At 37.8% G+C, this 23530-nt stretch overlaps 1 protein-coding gene across 2 annotated transcripts in view; it reads left to right on the plus strand.

Annotated features, from left to right (window-relative positions):
- Window positions 1-23530, plus strand: part of OLFM3 (olfactomedin 3) — a 58487-nt gene that overhangs the window by 18972 nt on the left and 15985 nt on the right. The gene's annotated exons all lie outside the window — the stretch shown is intronic.

Below are 23530 nucleotides of genomic sequence, written 5' to 3' on the forward strand. Positions count from 1 at the left end.
GGATACAATTCTTAATGAGCATTAGATTGTTTTACTATTACATGAACAGCACAAAGAAAGAATCATTTCCCCCTTTCCTCCCAAAGATGTTAATTATTGCTATTAATATAAAAAAGTATTTACTATTCTTGTCACTGGCTCATTTGCAGGGGCAGATTATCTTGGGAAGAGAAGAGGCAAGGCTATATCCATTTTTGTATTCCTCTCTGCTCTGAAATTCTGTATAGCTCTCTGTGGGAGGAACAAAAGAGCAGGACTCATTCTTCCTTACTCTCCTCAGCAGTCTCACAGCTGATTTCACAATCTAATGCTGAGTTCATAATGCTGCCCGTGTTTCCCAAAATAAGGGAGAGAACGTTGTTTGTGTGTTTGACTTCAAATTATGATAGATTTGAGGAATGTATATTCCTGTATCAACTGGAGGAGGGAGGAACCCTTCCTTTGTTCACCCTGACACTTCCTTGGCATTTATTTTATCTCAGTTTGGCAAAATTACATTGCAGCTGTCTGGAAGTATTATTTAGTCCACCACGAACTCTGCATGAAGTATTTTTAGATTTGATTTTGTTAAGCCTCCTCTGTTTTAGTAAGTTATTTCTAATTCATAGGAGTTACGTGAACCTGAGCACTCCGTTAACCTTTGTTATGCCATCTCTTGCAGTTCATAGACTGAGCTCACATGCAAACACAAAGATAGACGTAAACCAGTGTCTTCAAAGACAAAATTTATCAAACAAGCTACTGTTTTAAGAAGGTGGCACAGCTGATTTATCTATACTTAGATGCCTCAGTTGTTCTGGGTTTAGTGAACCAGAGCCTGCTCAGTAGTTCCTGACTTTTGTCTCTTAGTTTCTTATCAGAAGCCTTGCACTCCTAGCTCCATCAGAACTATCACAGAATCATAGAACATAACCTATACACAGAAGCTAAAAGAGAGATTTAATCTATTCCACCAAAACTGAACCATTTAACACAGTTGCATCATAAACTCCTAGCCCTGTATCACCCTAAAAATACAGCTGAAATTACCCTTGAGTGCTTTATGCTGACAGAGGATGTCATAAGACCTTTTTCTTAAATAGGAATTCATCTCTAACAAAGACTTCAGGGCATGCAGCTCTTCCCTTTTGCTCTAAAATCTTCAAAATCACTTACTGAATTTATCATCTAAGCATTACAGAGTCCTTATAACTTGTACCTATGCAGTGTGCTCTCTGGTGGAATGCAGGTGGGATCAAGCAGATCTATGCTATGGAAAAGCAAGGGGGAAAAAATGATCAAGTCAGTACTGTGAAAAATATTGCAAATTATATGTTGCCTGCAGTTCAGTGTTAATCTGAACAGTAACTGGCATGCCTTATGCTCTCTTTAGGCTTTAAGTATTTCCAGTTCCTGAATTTCTATGTTAGTGTTGCCTCAGTTACAAAAGATTTTAGCTTGTATTGTATTAAAGACCATAGTAGAAAGCAGTGATTTTCCATCTGTTTCCCAGAAAAGTTTCTTAGAGTACACATATTTTAACTGATAGGATGCTACTTGTAAAAATACCTCAGCTGTTCCACTGATGCATCTGCAGCACTGTGAAAGGTCTTGGTCAGAAAGTGGGCGTGTTGCTGTCCTCTGGAAGTACTCTTCTCTTTTGCACAGGACAAGACACATTTGCCTGGAAAGGTTTATCTCAGTGGTTCTATTTCAGAAACCCACTAAACCACAGCTAAATATCTTTGAAGACAATGGTGTTTGATCATGTAATGTTGCAAGTAACCAGCGTACTAATGGATTGAAATGATGGCACAGTTTTAGAAATTCATATTATGTTTTACAAAACTCTTTAAAAGTTACAGTACAGTTTCCTCAATTCTAAGTGCTTCTTTCAATTCCTGTGGATAACCAGTAATTTCTGTATTACTTCAAGAGCAGTGGCAGAACCCATATTTGCATTCTTGAGCATTTTCCTTTAATTACAGGATATCCATGAATCTGTATCATGACCAGGAAAAAATAGGTGCTGAAATAATAATCAGTGGTTCCATAAGGTGAAATAAATGGTTTTCTTTCATAATTTCATTGATTAAATAGTCAACTTGTAGCAGGGAATTCTCTCCAATTGTTGATTGCAATGAAAGACGTTTCACTGGGTACTAGTCATAGGAATTTTAATTCATATACATTCCTTTGTGGTTTAGTACAACTCAGTCAGACTTGGGTAGTGTGATAAATGCATGTATGGAATAAAAACCACCAAGAAGCACTACCGTATACAAGATTTCTTAGTGATATGTGCACACTCCTTTACTATTGATAATGAACTTGGAAGAAACAGTAACACACCGGTCCTTTTCCTTTAAGATTCTCAGTTCTAAAGGCTGGCATTTGTGCTGCAATTTCCTAAAGATTACAGGTTTGCTTTTCAGGAACCACTGACACATATCCAGTAAAAGACCAGAGCAGAAGGGTCATATATCATTTGCAGTAAAGCAGTCTTGATGTTGCCAGGAGAACCAGCTTATCATAACATGAATCAGAGCTGCCTGAAGCCTATGATGCCAACAAGTGAATGTCTCAGAGGTCCACAGAGACTGTGAGCAAGAGAGTCATATAACCCAGAGATCTCCCCATGCCAGGACATCTTTTCTCAGCCAGTGCAGGACAGCTTAAGAGTCCCAAAGCATCCCAACAGAAACCAAGAGTCTGTTTCTTGAATTATATCAGCCTTAGTTCTTTTTCTTCTGTTTCATTCTCCCTGTGAAAGAGCTCCATTTCAGCTACAGTAGTTTACTTTTGGTAGATTGTTAGCATATTACCTATTAGGAACACCATAGTAGACTAAGAAAAATCTTTTTAAGAGGTCACTGTAGAATAAGGAATAAAGAATATTACCTCCTTCAGCTTTCCATAATAATGTTCCAGACTGATTGTTGTAAGCCCAAATATCCGCTGCCTCTCCTGCTTGGGTTTTTTTTTCAGGTTGAGAGACAGAATTATTCATTAAATCTCAAGTTATTCTGTCACTGAATATATTTCCTTCTGGTTTCATCTGTTATTTTTTTATGTGCATGATTCTATTTAACTTCTTCTCTACTTATTTATTTAAACTTGTATTTCTGCTTTTTTCTTCTTTTACAGTAGGTTGCAGACAACTGTTTCCCAACCCAGAAGGCTTAAATCACAGTATGAGTATAGATTATGAATTGCCTTAGATTCTTCATAATTACTAAAGTCTGGCTTTGTGCAGTAACATCACTGTCTGTATGGAATGCTGGAAGGCTTACATTCACAATGCATAAACCAGTATCCTACATCATAGCTACTTTGCAGTTCATATGCCTTTAGCATAAGCAATGGCTTTAAGTCATATGGAATTTTACATCTGTCCTTCAACACCTGATAAACCACATTCTTCTTCAGGGGGGCTTTTGTTGGGATACTGATGTTCCCAACTGTCAGCCCTTTAGTTTGTGTTTCATCTTTAAAGGGTCCGTATGGTCATCTCAGCCACGCTATTTTCACCAGATAACAGATAATATGTCTGATTATCTTCTCTCCAGGTATATAATATCTAAAAGTTTTATTTTTTCACTTCTAGACAGTAGGGTCAGTTTTCTCTTCTTCTGTTTGGTAAGTTCCTGGAGAGTTGTTTTGCCTAATGAAGCAGAGCTTGCATTTTATCCTCCGAAACAATGTTGTTTCCAATTCATTACATAAGGAGAAATGAGGCATCTTGTGAAGTAAGCTTTAGAATATGAAATCAGAAAGTCTGCATTGCTAAGCCAGATTGGTCTTTGGGGAAACTGGATATTTCCACCCCACTGAAAGCTATTATAATCACATACGTTTGACTGCCAAGCAAGCTACACTAGAGTCCATTTGCTCCCTCCTTAATGCATCTGACTTCTAATACCTCACTTTTCATAGAATCATAGAATGCTTTGGATTGGATGGACCTTCAAACCTCATGTAGTCCAACCCCAGCAATGAGCTGGGACATTTTCACTTAGAGCAGGCTGCCCAGAACCACATCCAGCCTGGCCTTGAGTGTTTCCAGGGATGGTGCATCCACCACCTCTCTGGGCCACCTGTGACGGTGTTTCACCACTTGCATTGTAAAGAATTTTTTCCCCGTACCCAGCTTGAATCTCCCTCTGTCAGTTTAAACCCATCACCCCTCGTCCTGTCGCAACAGGCCCTGCTGAAAAGTCTCTCCCCATCTTTCTCATAGGCTGCTTTTAAGAGCTGAAAGGACGCAGTAAGATCTCTCTGGAGCCTTCTCAAGAGATTTTACCATTCTTATGGCAATCTCTTCCACCTCCTGATTCTCAGCCTTCATTCCCATTCCATTATATTCTAGCACCCTTGCCAAATCCAAAACAACATAAACTTGCAGCAACACAGGAACAGTATCTTCTGAATTAAATGCTAATTCATCCAAGGCCCGAAGTACAAGAAGGAAGAATAGAAACAATAAATGATGTTTACATCTAGATAGCATTTGTAGCCCTTATGTATTCAAACTTAGCTTTCCAGCTTGATCTCTAGAGTACTTTGCAACTGAGGGAGAAGCTAACATTTTTCATCTTCTATGTAAAGCAGTCTTTTCCTGTCTCTTCCAGTTTGCTTTACTACTCTCGTGTTCAGGGTGGAACTGTCTATAATCCCACATTTGAGGCTTGAAAGAAGTGCTCCATTCAAGGCTGCAGGAGTCAGACATACTTTCTTCTGTACTCATGACCAAGCTATTGTTATTTTAAACCACTTGAAGTAGTTTGCTTGGGCCTTACCTTGACCTCCATTTAATTGTTTCAAGTTAAAAATATGTATTGAGAAAGGACAGCATGAGATAAATGAGCTCATTTATGTATTATATCTTGTTACACGTTGAAAGAAACACAAGTCCAATATATTCTGTTTGTCTTTGGGACTGCTAATCAGCTCAAGGGACTTACAGCCATGACATTTCCCATACATCTGGGAATTCATAGCAGGGATGAAAGTCATCAAGGAACATGGCTTGGGAGACTGCTTTGTGTTTTGCTATCTAAACATACTGCATTTATTTATAGGCAATTAATCACACTCTCAAGGAACTACTAGGAAGGCTTGGACCTTAGCAAATCTAAGTCTACACTCCGATACCTCGATTTCTTAATACAGGTACCCTCAAACTGCAACTCCTAGAAAAATATTTGACCCTGCAAAGAAAGGTGGAAAAATCTGGAGCCAGATTACACAGTTCTTCTGAAAAGGGATCCAGATTTGGGAATCTAATTTTGAAACCAGTATTCCCAAAATCCATGAATGCAAACTGTAACACAGAAAACTAATACTTGTTAAGGGAGTGTTCTACATCCATGTATGTACATAAACCATTCAAATTTTTTTGGAAGAGGTCATATAATTTATTAAACCAACTAATAGAGTTAGAGAAAACAGTTTCCTAAGGGAAAAATTTGGCAATTTATATTGATTAGGACACCATACCCATGAGTTCTGAAGAATCAAAAATGCGTAAGAACTGTAAACAGCTTCTTCTGTACAGCTCAGACATGTATTTGAACAAATAAACAGGACAGACTTCCAGCAGCAAAACATTTGGTTAAATTGCAGGATAAAACAAGATTGCTTGAATGTCCTCAGTCAAGCATGGGTTTCTAGGCTGTTTTCCCATGCATTCCCATAGGTGATTTTGCATTTAAAATATGGTTATATCCACTACCCTGTTAAAAACCAATAAAGTATATTTCAAGTCTTTATCAATTTTTCCAAATAACTAGTGTCTAAGCTGGTATTTCTTTGAAGTTCTTTGAAATGAGAATTTGTTGTTCAGCCCAAAATATCCATTTGTGTTACTAATAAATTGTTAAATGTATGTAAAATTACTTGATTGACAAGTTTTCTGTGGATCAAAAAGTAATTTAGAACCTAAGGACTTCTCTCTTTCACGTATTAATAACTGATTAAAAGGGAGCATTCCAAAATGTTTCTTTTGGTCTCAAAGTCATTTAACAAAATCGCCAGTGATAAGTTTAATGTTTTAAATTCATCAGTATATTTTTAATTCATCCCACTACAGATGAAAAAAATGTGTATGTCACTCATTTTATCTACTGAGGTTCCCTTTAACTCATGGAGTAACTGCATCCTTAGTACACTGACCAATGAATCAAAACCCTTGAAGTCCAGAGCAAAGCTTAACAATGGCAGCAAAGGTTATCTATCTGAACCAAAAGATTTGTGACATGCTTCTTATGCAAATCATGCAAGTCACGTTTTGCCTGCAAACTGATTTTGATTATTTGACTATAAGAAGCAAAAACCATTTGCAAAGTGACTGTCACTTAATTAAGTGACTCTTGAATTTAGCACTTGATTTTAAAACTCCATTTAAATTCTTCAGGAAAACATGGTATAAATTCAAGCCAGATTTTGTTGAAGTGCCTTTCAGGAAATGGCATGTATTATCTGTAAAACATGCACATGGGAGTTAAACGGAAAATAGCTCTCAATTGACATAATTTAGAAAAGTATTATTAACAGTCTTCAGCATCAAGTGGTCATCACTTGCATCAGACTGAAGATCTGCAGGAGTCTGTTTCCTAAGCAGTCTACAATAAGTGAGAAGCTGCAACAAGCTAATGCTTGTGTACTCGGTTTTATTTCTACTGACAAAGCCAACATCTTAGAATCATGGAATCAAGTAGGTTGGAAAAGACCTTCAAGATCATCAACTCTGACCATTACCCCAGCACTGCCAAGTCCAATGCTAAATGCAGCTTACATTTGGGAGGCATTGTTTAACAGTTTGTGTCACACATTTTGAACCAAACCATTACACATTCAAACTTGGTTTACCCTAGCAGCTAATGTGTTCAAAGCTGAAAGCAGGGAGCAAAGCTTGGGACGAATTACTTTCAAATAAAAGACTTAAATTCTTAAAAACGTCCATTCCTGTCAACAGCTCATGCTTCTCAGATAATGAAACTGCATTATGGTTGCTCATAAAATAACCCCCTGTAGAGAAGCTGTTTAAACCTGACACGGTCTTAATCTCCAGTATATCCACAGTTCTACCGTACTTGACCTACAGAAAACAAGAGCATTAATTTTACTGACCTAAACACATCTGTTTATTTTTATGGTAGATTAACATTCCTAAGCCTGGTACAGTTTGGGAATGAAAAGCTTTCTTAACTTGGCTGGAATAAGTATGTCATATCTTGGTCACCCCTTTCAAAAAAAATCAGCTCAGATAATTTCGAAGTCATAGTTGCTGCTGATGGACAAGAACACTTCCTTACCCTTTTAGGCAAGACTACAAAGATTGCAGACTAGCACTATCAAGCAGAAAAAGTTGCATTATCATCAAAATAGGATTTCCTAGGCAGGAATCTTGAAAATTATCTCTTCCTATATACCTCTTCGCCAAGTTTTCTTGTTATTACTGACTGTGCATTGCTAAAGTCATGCATCAATATTTCTACTTTCCTTGCTCCTTTGACTCTTTCCTTCCCCTTTGCCTACAGGCAGCAGGCATTTCCCTGAAAACCAAAACACAAAATCCTTGCAAATAACCCTATGGCATCCCATCTGGCCCCAGAAAGACAAATATTTTCCCTAAGCAATGAGTTGGGTTCCATCTGGAATCACTTTTTTCCTTATTTGGAACAGATTGACTATGTGTTATATTCATAAGAAAACAAATCTATTATAATTTGTTAGTCCATCCAAAGTGAACACTCAATAAAAAAGTATATGTGAAATGCAGTTTCTTCGGCTTCCTACTTTTGACCACTGCAGTGTTTTCTTCAGCATCTCCCTATTTCTGTCAAACCATCTCTTTTTTATGTAGGTTTTAAATCATTTTATTCTAGTTATAAATTTAAAACCAATTTCCAAGGCTAACAGTGATGGATCTTAGTGCTTTTTTATTGCTATTTAATTGTCTTAACATCACCAGCGCTTTAACAAATTGGCAAAGATGTACCCATTTCTTTTCCAGTTTCATGTTGATAGTTTTTACTGTTATGATTTAATGTCTTGGTGCTTTTTAAAAGCAAGAGATCTGAATCATGGCTAGATACACACTAATGCAAGACAAATAATGCTTCTAATAATGAAAAGGAAGCTAGGTTCATTTCATGAGATTTCAATTACTAATCATTTTAAGCCCACCAGCAATCATCAACTTCCTTATATCTAGAAGTGCCTGAAAAGAGTATATATTTAAATTTGTTCTTGAAATATTAAATACTTCATCATTTTCTCCTCCAAGCTACATTTGAAAATGTAATCTTTACTTCTTTACAGCATTTCTTAATTCTCTTTTGCTATCAAGATACTTAAAAAGACGGTTTCACCCCCCTAAGCAATACAGCATAGATACATCCATAGAGCACACATTGTGCCTGGGATGTTTGTATTAACTGGGTTACCAGGTAAAAATTAAAGCGTTTATGCTCACTGTTGAGACCAAAATGATGATGCTTTGTTTGCTTATGAAAGGCATTATTACAACTCATGATACTAAATGGAAGTTCGCAGAAATCATCCAGAAAAATACTTCCCTATGATTAAAGACTTTCACTTTTAGCTCCAGCAATATTGATGACACAATTTTGTTAGATTTTCTCTCTTGACAACTAGTGTATCAATATTCTCAGTTACTTTCAGCGTATGAAGGAATGATACATGAATGGCTTGGGTGCAAGAAGACTACAGTTATATATCTAGATCTTGAACACTGTATTCTGTATTATGGAATGTGACTGATTTATTTTTTTTTCCCTTTTAAATTACAGAAAAGTTCATACCAGATAGTCTGAAACTTAAACTTCAGTGAAATGCAAATCAGCATCTCAGGTGAACTGCGTAATTGGCTGTATTTTAGTCCTCTCACTTTTAAGGTACTGTGCTATCACAACAATTAATTACAACTTTTCCACTGTGGATAATTTAGGCTTCAGACCTGAAGAGCATAGGGATTTTGCTTAGTGAAAACGCTGTATATTCTTTGACAGTGGAGCAGGTCTTAACCTCGTGACTTTTACAGTAGTTTGGACTTAAATTTCCTTTTCTTGTTTTGGGATCATTGAGACAAGTTTGTGCATGGCTTTTAAATTTTCTTCTTGGATTGAAAACACTTTTCAGGAGCTGCAGCACAAGTTGTAGGTCCAAAGTTATTCTTTGCCCTTGTGCAAACAGTTCCTTCACTTTCTGCACCACTGTTGGCCAAATTGCAGAAACTCATTACAAGATTTAGTAGAAATCTTCTATTAAATTTCTCTGTCATTTGTTAATGAGTTCATTAAATCTCCCTGTAAAATTTGTATGAAACCTTGAAAGTTATGTAAATGCTTTCATTAACCAAAATCTCGGCCCTTTTTATTAGTGAGATCTAAATGCTTATGTAAAAACTTCACTAGCTAAGCCTGTGAATCTTTTTCTTCACAGTCACATTAATAAGCAGGCCTTGAAAAACTCACTGACTTTGTCATTCTGAATTGGTGGATTGCTCCTAATTCAAGCTAGAAAGGAAAAAGCCTGCACTGAACTACTTGCGGGCAGAAACCTTTTTTCTCTGGAAATGAAATCTTTACTTATAAGCTGCTATTGATGCCCACTCTTTGCACATTTCAGACCTTTTTCCTGTATGAAATAATAACAATCATCATCATCATCTCTACAGTTTTTAATTTTGATATTATAAAAACAGGTTTATGGCTGCACACAGGGATTAAGTGGAGATGATATAAAACAGCCTTAGAGTTAAATTGCTGAAAACACATTTTGAAAATCATACAATCCCAGACTGGTTCGGGTTGGAAAAGACCTTAACATCATCCAGTTCTGACCCCTGCCACGGGCAGGGACACCACACACTAGAGCAGGTTGCTCCAAGCCCCTGTGTCCAACCTGGCCTTGAACACTGCCAGGGATGGGGCAGCCACAGCTTCTCTGGGCACCCTGTGCCAGCACCTCAGCACCCTCACAGGGAAGAACTTCTGCCTTAGATCTAACCTGAACTTCTCCTGTTTCAGTTTAAACCCATTCCTCCGTGTCCTGTCACTACAGTCTCTATAGAGAGTGTCAGTAAACAGAAGGCTTCTAATGTAATACCACTTCGGTCTTCAGCATTTGTACTCCTCTGTTGTCAGCTCCCTAAACCCCACAGAACTGCAAAATTCCAGCCATCTTGTAAATTCTGAATGACCTTGTTTCCTTTGGTCATAAATTGCAACTATAAGAAATGAGTGTCATGTGACTGGTGTTTACTGATATTTGTTTTTAGATTACTTTGGATCAGGAAGCTGAAATGTGAGCCTTTTTTGAGGGATAAGGCATTGATCAGTTTGATGTCAGAAGTGCTTACTGTGCTGTAAAAGCTTTGTTCTCTCTCTCTCTGCCATAGCCTGTAGTATCAAACATTCCACTGCGTGACTGCAAAGCAACAGGAAGCCCAGCCGTTTTCTACCATCTCCCAACTGCTGCAGTCATGTTCTGTAAGAACTGGAAAATCGATAGTCACATCATTGTTAGTCTGAGACCACAGCTTTCTATCTCAGAGAACAGGATTCAATGCCTGTTCTAGAGACACGTGAAATATGGGATAAAGGATAACACATTAAACAGTGAAGAATCACAAGTATTGGAATGATTCACCTTTAAGAACCACCATGCAAGCCATGTAGTTATATTATGAACATAGTTGTTCAGACTACCTCTCCAGTTTTTATCTTCAACAAGTTTGAAGAAATATTCTACATTGCTCACTATTTTCTGTGCCTAGTTGTATGAGAACTGTCAATGTACATCTCTCATTTCTAATCAAAAGAACATGTCCTCTCCTAATAGTTGCTAAGTGTTGCAGGTTGGACACAGGGGCTTGGAGCAACCTGCTCTAGTGTGAGGCATCCCTGCCTGGGGGATCTTAAGGTCCTTTCCAACCCTAACCATTTTATTATTCTATGAAAGTCAGGATACAAATTATTTCTTTCACAAGAGGCAACTTCCAATGCTTAGAATATTAACCAGTTCAGGATTTTGTTAATTCTCAAGGAAGGATATCAACCCTCACACAGCAAGCGGTATACCCAAGGGGACAGAATGATCATGCTGAGGATGGACACACTGTCCTATGCATAAATACTAAATTTATAAAAAGGTGGTTTGGATTGTCTGTCTTCTAGGTATCTTTCTTTTGTTACATTCAAGTGACAAGTTAGGAGCAAAGAGACAGCAGTCTCAAATATTTGATCACTAAGTATGTCTCAGTACTTTCAGCTCCATTTTTTCCCCTCTCTCTTCCTCCCTGCAGCTTTCTTTTCTTTGCCCTGCTAGTATTACGAGTTACTGCAAGCTTTTCATGTTCAAACCAGTTTTCACAATCTTGCTTCTCACCCATATGCAAAAATCTTTATCATCCATATCAAAACTCACAAAATTGACATCACGTCATTTCAGGAAAATGGCAACCAAGATGAAAACACATTTTATTTATCCCTACAGTTTTCAGAAGAACATCTTGACTGTTGTACTATGCAATGCCCATGCAACACTGCACCCTGCCATTCTGTGGATGTTCACAGGAAGAGGAAGGATCCCAAGGTCCTCCAAAAGCATCAGATTCCCAACTTGGGTTGAAGGGAAAAGAACTCGCTGCACAATCGTTAGTCACTCTCTACAAAGCAAACACATCTTTATATTTAGAAAAGAAACTTTATGAGCTAGCATGAATAACCTTGATTGCAAAGAGGACAGAACAGAAAAGGGTAATTTCACTAAACTCTTCTTCTCCCATTTGATCTATCATCATATCACACATTTTAGCAATGCTAATGAGGTTTTACTGAGTGTCTGATATAAATGTTATTGAAAATCAAAATGGTAGGAAATCAACTGAAGAAGTCTTTGGTTTCATTTCAGTTAGTCCTTCCCTGCCCATTTTTTCACCAACTGTTCCAATTAACAAGGAATTTAGGAAAGTTCACTTCAGAAAGCATGTCACCTCAAAAGCATTAGTATAGAAGCATGTAACAGTCAACAAAAATCCCTTGCCCAATTCTTGTACTGTCAGTGGAGATGCCTGACTGAAGAATGTCACTGTGTATGCACAGATGACCTGGTGAAAGCAAATTCTCTATAAAAGGCACATACCTCTCAGTCTGCTCTTACAAAGAACAGGTATATTACTACTCACAAGTAACAAAGGTCTTACTTTGTTGAACAAAACCATTGTTAGATGAAGAAGTTAATGGTTTCTCAGGGTTTCTAAATTCAGAAACTTGGAATTGGCAAAGGATAAAGGTGTATTCTCCCAGTGCACCTGCAGCTGGATGAATTTTAATTGCTATTCAGATTCTGAGAACTTTGCTTTATACATGCATTAACCTTATGTGAATAAATAATAATGCTCAGGGATATGACTAATGTACTGACATACTTCTTTAAGTCAGTGTACTCCTGAGTCACCACTACAATATGTCACATGGAGAAAAAGAACTCTGTACAATATAGGACAACACTATGACAAGGAAAGCTTTGACTTCTTTGTATGAGCTTACTTTCTAAACCTAACCTGTCAAAGTACAAACTTCCTGAGATTTAAGATTCATGAATTTGCTTTGCTTCAAAGGAAACTGTTTAAGACATCTGAGCCATGAGGATAGAATCACTTGGATTGCTATCCGCACAAAATGCAAGGTTTTAAGCAAAGCCTTTTTAGCATTTATCCATGAACAGGATTTAGAATTATAAGAAATATTTGGGAAGGAGGTAACTTTCTGTTTTTTTTCTCACACACATTAAATAAGATGACATCAGGTTTAAGTGGCTGCTGCTGAACTGCACCACTTTGTCTTTCTCACAATCACTGTTTCTTTTCCTCCACCAGAAGGTACTTCATATATGCATTTATATATCACATATTGCTGACTCTCAGATCATTGGCAAGCTGATATCCCTAATACTGACATTAATTACTTTTTATAAGACAGAGATTGTCATACCTCAGTTTTACTAACGTAACATTAAGCTGTATTCTCATTTACTTTAGACATTATTTAACCCATATAAAAATGTCACAAGGTCTCAAAGTGAAAGTAAACAGCAGAGACTAGAAGAGTCTCCAAATTCTTATATTATAAAAATAAATAAAGGCATTCATATAATACCTTAAGAATACCTTTAATATCCCTAATAATTTATAATATACTAATTGAATATTACAGGACTGGTATAGAATCATAGAATAGTTAGGGTTGGAAAGGACCTTAAGATCATCTAGTTCCAACCCCCCTGCCGTGGGCAGGGACACCTTACGCTAAACCATCTCACCCAAGGCCTGGTCCAGCCTGGTCTTGAACACTGCCAGGGATGGAGCATTCACAAACTCCTTGGGCAACCCAAGTCACTACAGTCCCTAATGAATAGTCCATCCCAAAATCCCTGTAGCCCCCCTTCAGATACTGGAAGTCTGCTACAGGGTTTCCACACAGCTTCTCTTCTCCAGGCTGAACAGCCTCAATGTTCCCAGCCTGTCTCCATATGGGAGTTGCTCCAGCTCCTCATCATCCTCGCGGCCTCCTCTGGACTTGTTCCAACAGTTCCATGTCCTTTTTATGCTGAGGACACCAGAACTGCACACAATACTCCAGGTGAGGTCTCACAAGAGCAGAGTAGAGGGGCAGGATCACCTCCTTCGACCTGCTGGTCACGCTCCTTTTGATGCAATATAAATATATTATATATTATACAATAGTATATAGTATACAATACAGTTATATAGTATACAATAACCCTGACAGAACTAGAATTGTTACAGATTCAAATACTTTTACATAAGATCAAAAGATGGCATCTGTAGTTATTCAGTATAAATACTTTAGTTTTTACTGACTTCCAGAGAAGTCAGCTATGAAAAGGGGAAGCTATCATACTAGTAGAAATTTCAGGGTGATAAAGAACAATGCTCAGGTTTTAGAACTGCTGTTGCTTTCTAGGTCTTGTTTAGAAAACTACTTCATGGCAGTTTATAGACTAAAAATGTGAAATTACACCTTTTTTTTTTCCTTTAAAAAGAAAAGCAAAGCAGAGCTGAACTGAAACACAGATCATAAAGTTTGATTTCTACTTCCTAACAACAGGAGAATAACTCTTCAATTTTTCTGTGGTTTCTGGCAAGATCTTTGTGATTTCAGATGTATTTCTCTCCAAAATTTCTACTATTTGCTTGCCATTTTTTCATTTAGCCAAATATTTAAGGCAAAATACAACTGAAATTAAAGTTTTAGTTCCTTAACAGAAAGATTTCTTGGACATTTTTACAGTTCTGATAAGAGCACAAACAAAATACAGTGCCAGTATTTCCACTTTTCGGGAAAGTAGACTTTTCAGAGACTCTTTCTGTTCTCACATATGCCTTCTCTTGCAAATATACGCCAGAGAGGGACTCTTCATGCTGCACTGTAGTGATAGGACAAGGGGTGATGGGTTCAAATTGAAACAGGGGAAGCTCAGGCTGGAGATAAGGCAGAAATTCTTCCCTGTGAGGGTGCTGAGGCACTGGCACAGGGTGCCCAGAGAAGCTGTGGCTGCCCCATCCCTGGCAGTGTTCAAGGCCAGCTTGGACACAGGGGCTTGGAGCAACCTGCTGCCCATGGCGGGGGTTGAAACTGGATGAGCTTAAGGTCCTTTCCAACCCAAACCAGTCTGGGATTACTCTGAATCAACTATTAGACAAATAGGTTCATGAACTGAGGAAGTTAGATATGTGGAATATTAGCTATTACACTGAATAAGTAACATCCCTGTCTAGGGGAAGGGTGTAGCCCATGTAAACAACCCCAAGTTTAGCGTTAGATTTTCAGCAGTATAGGACACAGCTGTCACATACTTAGAATTTACAGTGTTCCAGTGTAAGCTACTCTACTGCTAGCTCCTGGGCTAAGGCTACATTAGAAAACTCTCATACACCTCTACATCCTGCCATCATCCCTGCACTGCAGTGCAAATATGCTTTTAAAGCCCTTGTGCAGTAATACGTAATCTAACTTCAGCACCATGGGGATACCAACAAGATACCAACTATATGGTAATTTCAAGTTATATAGCCAGCAGAGAGTACTAGAGGATTATCTCTCACTACACTCTTTAAAGATGTATCTAGCAGCAATACTATGAATCACAAGGCAGCAGGTCTTCTCTTTAGCAGGTAAATTAGTTGGAAGAAAATAAAGTACTAAATTACATTAATGAATAGTGTCACAAGAACCAAGCAGTGTGTCATCTGTTAGGAATAATCATTAATAACCAGTGTTTTTCGCATGAGTTGAAATAGTCAACCAAATAAATAGTGTTCTTTGCAGAAGTTCAGACTAAACTGGATTAAAGATAATCAGCAGTAATTATTCATCTGAAGTTCAGAAAAGCTTTTTATTGTCTTTTGAAAGTGCCTTGTCCAAGGTTAAAACTGTCAGGAGGGGACCAGTTATGTTCCTTTGAGGAGCAGAAAATGTTTAAGAGAAGAAAACCAAAAATATTAACAGCTGCAACTCAATGTGATAAAAAAAAAAAAACAAATCTATCATTACCTTAAGGAAATGTCTTGGGAATTTATTTACTTATAAAACTGCTGAAAGAAGATATAACAAAAAAGGTGATAAAACTTGTGAATGGCAGTATTTTTTTGTGTGGGTTAGGTATACTGAGGATGCTGAGGGACTTCAGAATAACCCAATAAAACTAGAAAATTATGCAACATTGCCAAATATTACCTAATCTGTATTGGAAGCAATTGATGGTGTTACTAATGAAATTGAGCAATCGCCAATGAGAGGCAACAGTTCAGCAAAAAGCCTGAACTCTTGATGTTATTCTGGACAGATCAACATACACATATGTTCAGTAGACAACTTTGAGCCTGTCTTCACTGAAACAGGAACTGTTTCTAAGACTGAAACACCTCTTCTCGCTATGCCCTTCATCATGTTGAGGTAATGCCTGACTGACCTCTGTCTCAAGGCTCAATATCAAGGGTGTCTTGCCACAGGGTCTCTGTCTCCAGAAAAATGTATGTAATGGCCACCATCACACAAGCCAAGCTTTTCTGAAATGTATCTCCTGCAGTACAGGAAATATGCTGAGTTAATCAGAACTGTGAAATGCAGGAGCGCTTCTGAGGCTCTGGATCCAGCAGCACATCCCTGTACCACCACAAGCCATACTGGTCTGAAATGGAGCACATACCAGCCATCTTTGCACTCTGGTTTTCACAGTAAGGAAACCCAGATGCCTGGCTAGAGCCAGTGTATTGCAGCAGTTTCTTACTGCAGACAAGCAGGAGGCCAAGGTCCTAGAACACAGCCACAGGCACCGCTACAAAAGTTGATTACGAAACCTAATGCTGCTCTTGGTTTCCCTGGAGTCAACAGAACAACATAAAATAGAGCCACCACTGGCTGTCTAAAGGTATAAACAGTGTTACAGGGTTTAACAAAACTGAGTTGTTTCATGGGCTTGTGTTTGCAGTATCCAAGTGCATTGATGAAGGGGTTTTTCTATTACGTAGGTGGAAGCAATTCTGGGTGTTACAAGCAGCTGAAGGTTATAATTTATTTATTTATTTTCAATGGAAGATTGCCGATTAGGATGTTTTAAATTTGCAATCGAATCAGGACTTCTAATAAGCATGTTTTTCACACAAGACACAATTAATCTGTGGATCTCCTTGCCAGTGGATGTTGTGCCTTCTAAAAGTACAGATGAGTTAAAAAGTTACTTGAGAAATTCATGGAAGAAAGCATCATGAAAAAATGTAGAGCACAAAGGTACAACCTCTGGCACAGTAACTATCACGGTTTGCTGGAAGGTAACACCAAGAAAAGTATTACTATGTGTTTGTTCTCTTTTTATACTCCTCTTTTAAGCATCCGCTGCTGGGGATTGCTAGAGAAAGGAGCTAAATGGATCGAGGAGACTGACCCAGTGCAGCATTTTTTTAATGGGATGCTTTTCTTGGAACTGAGAAAAAAACGTGCATTTTCTTATTCAGACATCAACATGCAATCATGGAATCAACCGGGTTGGAAAAGACCTTTAAGCTCATCAACTCCAACCGTTCCCCAGCGCTGCCAAGGCCACCGCTAATCCATAGCACTGAGGGCCTTGTCAACATGGCGTGTGAACACTTCCAAGGACGGTGACTCCACCACTGCCCTGGGCAGCATGTTCCAAGGCCTGAAGAATGTTTCCAGCTATTAGCTAATATTTTGAAAGTAGTCCAAGTTCTGTGGAGACAATGGCTCTTGTGTGTTATTTTGTCCCAGGAGATTTGGTATCGATTACCCAAACTATGTGAAATAATTCAAAACGCATGCAAACTAGTATGTGCATTCAAGATGCTACAGGGAAATAAAACTACTGCATTTAGCATGGAATTATCATTTTCATATTTAGGTCTTTTACTGCAGTGTTTACTACAGAAGCTAGAAAAAGCTGGTTTTCCTGTGCAGAAGCTGTATAGAAGCAAACTCATGCACGTTCACTGTTTTCAAATGCATCTCTTCAGTGAATTAGTTTTTTTGAGTGTTTCACAGCTCACCTTACTCTATGACTCCCAGCAAATGTTTAATACTTGTATACATAAAATGTCTCTTTGTATTCTATTGCTCCTTATAAGATTATGAAATAGCTCTGAATCTGTTTTTCAATTTCTTTTCACAAAATTAATGTGTCTTTATTAAAAAGAAGATTTATTGAAGTAATTCTGAATGAATGCTGGAAGAGAAAAACCTAGCCTGAATTTGGTGTACAAGCTCTGAGAAGCTGAAAAACTGGTTGCAGGGTTTTAGTACCTGTAATAAATATATCCATGATCACACACTCCTGTAAGAACACATCACTCCAGTTTCACTACAGGTTTCATTTCTGCAGAGCACTAAATTCCTTTAGAAAAATACACACTTTTGGAAGCAAATTCAGAAACAAAGTCCATAACTACCTCTGGAAAAAATACTGTCTTTTACCTCTCTGCAAACTTGAAAGAAAGTTCTCTCTAAAATAATTTCTGTTAGGAATCCCTACTCAGCATTTTGTCCTTTTAAAATAATCCTAAAAATGAAAAACTACCCCAACAGCACAATAATTTCTACAATCTTTTTTCTGATGTAGGTTTGTTGAGGTTTTTTCCCCCACTATACTTGCTAAATTTATGGAAAAGGTTAATTGCCACTGAACCTGGAGATCATTCCACAGCACTAGAGAACAGTAGATTTAACAGCAGATTGGAGCCAAAAGAAGCCGCAGAATGCTACATTTGCAACCCACAATTTGTCTTCTGTTCCCATCCAAATGACAATGAAGACATGCTGGGTCTGCCAGCCGTGCATGTAGCAAGAACTTTTGGTATAGAACCTTGTAAAATAGCAAGAACACTGAGAAATAAAAATATTTACTGCTTCAATATCCTTTTATGAACAACAAATATCTTAAAAACAAGCTGTGCAAATAATAAAGTCACTGATGTCTGTAATTTTATGTGAGATCAGCAAATCAAGAAAGGTTAAAAAAGGCTTCTGGTGTTTTCATGGGCAGGTTAACAGTTCTCCCCCTTCCCCATCCACTTGAACAAGTATAGCATCATGTTTAGAAACAGACCTGAGCATATTTCTACCGAAGCAGTGATGGCGAGTGGGGAGTTATTTGATTTTGGATTTGTGATTAGGCTTTTGCATTTCAGACAGGAACACATACCAGTCTGAGAGGACTGAACTACTTCAGTGCTAATTGACTCACTAGCACCTATAAAGAGGTAACTGACCCTATGCCATCTCCCACTGGAAATTCCAATTATTATTAGCATAGAAACTAGTTTACTAAGTGGTCAACATGAGATAGAAGTATTTATTAGTAAGAGCAGAAGGACAGAGGGCAAATAAGGATGTGAGTGTTTTTAATGGATTATTCAAGCTGGGTAGCTTGATTTTTCATGCTGTGGCTGTTGTGCTGCAGTCATGCCTCTCACTGCCAGCCTGCACTGGGATGATAATCAGTCACTATGAAAACTCATTAGCTCCACAGCAATGAGTCCTCCACTGCTGAAGCTTGGTGCTGTCCTTAGTACTATGGCAATGATCTCTAACTGGATGTCCCAAATTCTCCCATCTCTGGTAGGACTAAACACCCCCAGAATTACCACTTCAGACACTCTAGTAAGTAGCTCTGATGTGTTGCAAGCCATCTTAATGCTGAAATAGTATTTAAGTGCCAGCAAAAGCTTTAGTTTGTTGCCTCTTTGTAAATCTCTTTCTAAGCTACTAATCTTCCTGTCAGTACTTCATGCATGCTTCTCTTTGGGCATCATAAATCTGCTCACTGGTGAGCATGTTGGGATCTTACTATGAAAAGAAAGATTTTAAAATAGCATCCTTAAATATTTCAGAACAAATGCCTTCATCTTGAGCATGAAATGCTAAAAATAGTACAGCAATGTCTTTTCACTTGTCTCAACCTTTTTTCTTATGTTTGCTGTTCCAGAAAAATGTATTGCGTTATTAAGAAAAAAGAATAAAAATACCTGTCAGTAGGTTTCTTTCTGGCTTAATAATTTTATATATTAGCTATTCATTCCAGTGTGGAAGGGGTCTGATTCTTTCCTGTTTTTCTTTATCAGAGTACAGTTAAGCAAATAAATAGCTGTTAGAGACACGATAAAATTGGTACTGGGATGCCGAGTTCCAGGATTTTAGAAAGGCTGATATGGGAAGAATACAAATGACACAAATAACGCTTTGTATCATTGATGCTCATATACAGCAGCCTCTGTTAATAAAGACCTACAGAAAAGCTGTGATTAACTACTCATGAGAAGCCTAAATTAAAGTAATAATTAAAATGGTCAAGAGGGAACACTGTACTGGTATCCATAAATTAAAGTAGAATACCATTTTCCTAAATACTTAGTACAACACTATCTTTTTGTGTAACTGCAACCAGATGTTTACATAATAGTATGTTATATAAAATGTAAATTTAACTATTTGTATGGTAGTGCACTATGCTTAGAACTTAGCTTTATAGTTGTAACTAAAAAGGATGCATTTACTCATTGATATTTAGTTAATTGAATGTATGCATGCAGAAAATCACTGCATTTAGACTTTAAATATTACTACTTCAAAATTAATTGCATGGTGCTGTGAGGAAGAATTCTGTTGTGGTCTAGAGCAGCAAGAATTAGTGAGAAGACAAGAAAAAGTTCAATTTTATTTTCCTTAAATTTCACTTGTGCTTATTGAACAACAGTATATATTGCTAGTTCTTGTGGCAATATGATAAGTAATAAAGTTCCCTACTACATTTAAATCTAAGTTTAAAGTTGCAGCTGACTACAAGATGCACACTAGTTATTATAACATACTATTATATAATTATACATACACACATACGTGTATATATATGTTAACATGTTCACATTCCAAGTAAACTGTCATGCTTCCCTTGGCTACAACAGAGCACTGCTGATGTAAATGATGTAATGATGTAAAAGTATTATTTCAGTGATGCTCTTTGCACTCACTGAGTTGAAGTTACATGCATATTTTGTGTTTCAGGAGGGGTAGCTAGGAAAATGAGCATAAAAAACAGATTATCTGAGCTTGGCAGCATCTACCAAGTAAAACAAATATGAACTTCAGTCACGTGAGGTTCTTTTTGCATAAAACCAAGGACCACAAACCTGTGGTCTTTGTGTGTCTCTAAACATTAGATGTTGGCCGAGAGGCTTCATGCTCCAGGTGCTCAGTAATACTGAGATCACCACTGATTGTTTTTTAACTGCCATCAAGAGTTGTCCACTGGCAGCTTGTCCAATGAACAGTGCAGCACATGCACTTCTCCAGAATGTCTCCCCTAGCAGATACACAGCTCATAAATGTGTATATAGTATCAGGAAAAAAGAAAAAAAACCCACAAAATTTCCCAATCTCCTCCCTTCTGGAAGAACTGTACAAGGAGGTGGGATCAGGGAAAGGGCCTCCTCTTTTGAGCTCTCTTTCAGTCCAGGATTGAAATTGCAAGACAAACTGATAATATACTGTTTATATTTAAGCAACCATATTTAAGCATACACATTGCCATTTGTCCTGTCAGTATAAATGGAAGTAAGAGTTTTATCAGAATATATAAAAGGGCAAGTGAAAAACAATGTATTTTGGAGGTAAGTGAAGTGAGTCTGTGGCACAGCAGCCTGCCAAGGCAATGGTTAATACTCATCTTTATAGGGACTACTCTGGTTTACCAGATTTTCAAGAACTAATATAATTATTGTTGCTGTTCTCCACTTGTTCTTTCCTTCCTTGCTTGTTTACTTTGCTTGTTTACTGACTGCCTGTCAGCAGTAAGCCCGTATCTGAAGAGTAGATTCAGTAGCTTCTGTAAGGTTCTGATGCCTTCTAGCTTGTTCCCTGCATGTCACAGTAGTTTCTACTTCAGGTGGGGGTTAAATGTCAAACTGAAAAAGTAACAGAGAACCTACACAGACACTTGTTTTTCTCTGTCAGCCTAATTAATGAATAAACTCTAATGGCCTAAATACAGGGAACCACAGAATACCACAAAGAACTGTAGCCTAAATTGTAGGAGTACTACGTAAGCACTTACTTATGCAGAGGCAGCAAATAACCAGATTGGGCCTGACAGTCTCTCACTGTGAGAAATATTTTCCCAAATAGCAGTTACTTTTTCAGATCAAGCCATGTTAGACCCCATGAGAAAGTATCTGCTAAGTTAGTCAGGGGTTTTCCCTTAGGTAAAGCCAAAAAGAGATACCCATGACATAAGTACCTTTGATAACACAGCCTGGATTATAATGGCTTTACTATAGGCTGTGCATGATCCTGGTATCTCATACATTTCTGCTTTAGAAAACTTTACTAGAATGTAGCAAAATCAGTTGCTACCAATCTAAATGTAGCAGGTGTAAGGCTCAAATATCACAATTTTTCATAAACTCATGTGAATTATTTCTGTCCTAAAGGAATTGTAATCACAAACTCTATGCTCCTGAATGGGTTCCCGAACTTCAGTGAGAATTCCGCTTTCTTGCTCTTGCATGGCAACACTGTCTGGGCATAAGTTCTACAGAGTACCCTGGAATCTGCTTCTGTGAATAGAGTTTACACTTCTTGAGGGTTAACTGCCTTGATAGCCTTCACTTCTTGAAGCTCACAATTTTAGTAGTTGCTCAAAATAAATGGTCTCTGCAGACGTAATTTTGTCTAGTTTGTATTGTTCTCCAGGTCTTAAACTAGATTTTCTTAGCCCTAAAAGTTAAGGTGAAGAGGGGCAGTATAATTTAGCACTGAACTCTGGATACATTTTACTAGCAAACCTGAAGGCAAGTTCAGCTGTCATCTTTTTTTCAGTTATCTACATTATGACACTTTGGTTTTCCTTGCAAAAGAGGAGAACAATACCCTTTTACACAAATACTATTTTGATTTCTCAGTTAACTACAGTAGAATAGGTCACTGCTACCTTCAGTGACTTCTTCAGAAGAGTCATTGAAAATGGAGAGTCTGTGCTCTTTTCTAACTTCAGTCTAGAGAGACATGCACCTCTTCTGAGGTGAGGAACTCTGCAAGTAATTCTGCACTGAGCAGCCAGTAAAGCATCAATATCAAAGCTTGCCAGTTTAAATAATCACTCTCACTGCTGACATTGAGCACAGTTTTATAATATAACTAGTAATTGATTCCAACTGTGTCCAGCCCAAAATTACTTCACAGTACCCATTAACACCTGTACTATGAAACTCAATAGTCAGTACTGTATTATTAAGAATGAATAATGAGCAAGATTAATTTTAAATTACAATTTTAAAAGAAAATTTAAAAAAAAAATCACTTCTGGGGTCCATTAGTTTTAATTCCATCACCTGAATCTTTTCAATCATCTAATTCTATTATCTTTTCTCACACTTGTGAGAGATTTCTATACATCCCATTAGACAGACAGATAACAAGTCTCACCAGGTATCACACAGACTTTAACTGCAGTGCATTGTTAGCCTGCTCTGTAAGCAAACGTGATTGTTTGTTTGTTTGTTTTCTTTCTCAGTCACGGTGGCCGTAAAAAAGAACAGGTTAGAAACTTCCAGAATTAATTTGTCCTAGTGAAGGACTTGCAATGTCTTAATTGCACTGTGCCATGCTTGCCACAACCACCATTCCCCTGAACTAACCACACACTTCTCTGTGTATTGTTCTCCTAAAGCCAGCTGTTCTTCCCTTTGGTGTCTGTGCAGTAGAAGTCAATGAAGAGCAGTTTTCTGCATGCTGCTTCTTTTAGAGCAAACCTGCTACCTCACACTCCAGACTGCTGCTGAGCCAAGTCTCAGTGTGTGTCACAGTGCTCCCTCTTTGGCCTTTTTGATTTGTTCATTCCTGTCTTTGTTGTTTCCATTTGTCTAAAGTAAGCCATTCAGGCTGAAAGGACATGTTCGTTCTCTGCTGATGAAAAACTGTAACATCCCTTTGCA

The sequence above is a fragment of the Pezoporus flaviventris genome, unplaced genomic scaffold (assembly GCF_033815535.1).
Source record: "Pezoporus flaviventris isolate CSIRO_AGI_PZ_B2104156 unplaced genomic scaffold, CSIRO_AGI_Pfla_v1 ptg000001l, whole genome shotgun sequence".
In the NCBI taxonomy this organism is placed as follows: Eukaryota; Metazoa; Chordata; class Aves; order Psittaciformes; family Psittacidae; genus Pezoporus; species Pezoporus flaviventris.